Genomic DNA, 2,982 nt, shown 5'->3' on the forward strand with positions numbered 1-2,982 from the left:
AATTGCGTAATAAATATTTGAGAACCATCAAATAAAAAATTTTATCCTTGTTATTTCTGTTAGCTACCACAATCGAGAGTTTCGTACACGAAATTATTCGGTGTCTCATCAAAATAAAGCTACAAACGGAAAATCAGCTTGATAGTAGTCACTTGCAAAAATGGGCGATGTATCCTGAACTACATCTTCGCTCCTCATATTCTTTGTTATCTTTTTCTTCCATCTCCTTTTACACATAAAATAAATTTAAGCAATTTTTATTTTGACAGAGAACATTTATTTTAGACTAGAGGTCCACCCCGGCTTCGCCCGTGTTACATATTTCGCAATAAAAGGTAGCCTATGTCCTTTCTCGGGTATCAAAATATCTCCATACCAAATTTCATGCAAATTGGTTCAGTAGTTTAGGCGTGATTGAGTAACAGACACACAGACAGAGTTACTTTCGCATTTATAATATTAAGTATGGATTATTTTATTTGTCCTCGTTAAAATATTACCTAACGCAAAAAATATAGATAGTAGCTGCGCTCCGCAGTTTCACCCGTGGGGCTCCACTCCTGTTGGTTTTAGCATAATGATATCTTAAAATGATATATAGCCTTCCTCGATGAATGGGCTATCTAACAAATAAATAATTTTTCAAATCGGACCAGTAGTTCCTGAGATTAGCGCGTTCAAACCAACAAACTCATCAGCTTTATAATTTTGGCAATCGGTAGGTCTTGTAGTAAATAACAAAATTTAAAACAACCTCAAATTAAATTATCGACATAAACTGGATTCAATCTTCGTATTACAAACGTGGTTCAGTATTTTATATCAAAAGTTTCTCAGATATGGCAATACCAAGGGACCTCAAACCGTGATAGCGTTATTCAGTGTTGCCTTGTCGCCGATCATTTATTATTTTCGGATAGTTTTGTTTATGGTTGCCGCTGTGGAATATTTTTCATACAATTTTGTTTATTTGATGACCCATAAACATTTTTTGTTTACTTGTTATTTTAGTCATTTCGTTTTTTTTAATATTTGGCAATAAATGAAAGGCCTTATGATAAACTGTCACAGTGACTGTAACTAATCCCAAATAAATATGGATAGTGGCAGTATTGAAAATAGAATTTAGAAATTGAAAGATAAGATCATATTGTACTATTCTGTCTGGAGAACAAAGAGATCATCAAAAGAAAGGAAGATACCTAATTACATACAAAAACCTATTCTCTCAATAAAACCTTGATTAACTAAAGAGCATAAACAAGAATATGTGCTCAACTGTAGTCAACGAACGTTCACCGCATTTGACACCATAACCACTTTTACTTTGTTTCTCTACCATACCAAATGCGTTATATTAAAATCGAATACACATCGGTGTACTTACTTTGTGATATATAGTACAAAATATATTTATACATACATCCAGTAATAGGGATGTTTATCTTCCTCGCATCACTGATCTTCACACGACTTCATCCGTCGATAAAATATTCCTCGCGATAAACACGTTTGATAATTCTGTTTATTTAACAGTGAATATGAAAAGTAAGACCTGTACCTATATGCATTATCTTTTTGAGGATAATCATGAGATGTATTAGTATTTTAATGCAAAAACATTAAAGAAGAGCATTGTCTGAATTTCAGATAATATAGACGTGGCCATTCTTGACGGAGTCTTGTGAAGTGTTGCAAAAAAATGAACTTTATTTTTCATCTTTCTAATAGCCCGATGGCATAAATCTATGGTAATTGGTAACTCAAGAATTAATATTAATATTGAATTGTAAGCTCGTGTGTACGTTATTACAATCAAGATGCCATTTGAACATAAAAAAATAAAAGAAGACCCAGGATCAATCAATAGCTTTATGACTTCACAACGCAAAAAACTAACGTATTCCCATAACAATTCTTATCGCTATTTCAAGTCTTAAGAATCCTGTATTTTAAACGTCAAGCCACAGTTATTTACAAAAAGGACTACATATCTTTCTGGAATGTTCGCACTCGACCCGCTTCCTGGCTCGTCGTTCACACCAGAGTGTCGGTTGCATACCTTTTACCTTTGGATAGAGTTCCTTGCTTATGTTAATGGTATCTGTGAATGTATGAAACATTTTAGTAAGTGATAGACAAAAGTTTTTAATTGTATGCTAACGGCTACTCGTTTATTATAAAGTGTCATTGTATAGTTGTATAATGACTTCATTTTATCTCGCAAAGTTAAAATATACTTGAGTTTTTTTTAATTTTCTATATTTTATAACTTATCTCTCACAAGAATGTCTTCTACTGAGAATAACAAACAAATAGGTTAACATTAAATAATAATGAAGCACCTGAGGTATTTTTAACCAACTTCATTTTCTCAAACAGACTAAAACCTGAAGAAAATATCAAAGCAAAACTATTACCTTCTATCTACCTTTAATTACTGCTAAGAAATACTTGAAATTAATTGGAAGGTATATTAAAATTAATCGGCTGATAATTTTATTGTAATGCAGTCGTTAAAATATGCAACGCCGCCATGAGGCAGCGTGGCCGAGCGGTCTAAGGCGCTGGTTTTAGGCACCAGTCCGAAAGGGCGTGGGTTCGAATCCCACCGCTGTCAAATATCTTTTTATATTATTTTTATTAGTTCCATTTTCTCAATGATTATTTTAGTATATGCTATACAAAATAGATTACTGGGTATATGTACTGGGTAAACTGTAATGTTTACAATAAACCATTCAAACATAATTATTTCATTTTAATATGAAACATCATCATCATCATCTGAAACTGTCAATTAACAAAACGATGTTTTACATATTTTGTTTTAAATAAATAAATAAGCTACGAACGGGTTATCAAGAGGCCTGCACAATACAGCGCTTGTAAAATCATTGGAAACATAAATTATTATTCACTCAATTACTATGTAGGTACGTGAAAAAATATCACAACTATATCACTATTTTTCATTTCCAA

At 32.3% G+C, this 2,982-nt stretch overlaps 1 non-coding gene across 1 annotated transcript; it reads left to right on the forward strand.

Annotated features, from left to right (window-relative positions):
• Positions 1–2,540: 2,540 nt before the first annotated feature.
• On the forward strand, positions 2,541–2,620 carry Trnal-uag. The gene has a single exon. It is a non-coding gene; the product is annotated as a tRNA-Leu (tRNA).
• The last annotated feature ends 362 nt before the right edge of the window (positions 2,621–2,982 follow it).

This window comes from Colias croceus, chromosome 1 (genome assembly GCF_905220415.1).
Source record: "Colias croceus chromosome 1, ilColCroc2.1".
In the NCBI taxonomy this organism is placed as follows: domain Eukaryota; kingdom Metazoa; phylum Arthropoda; class Insecta; order Lepidoptera; family Pieridae; genus Colias; species Colias croceus.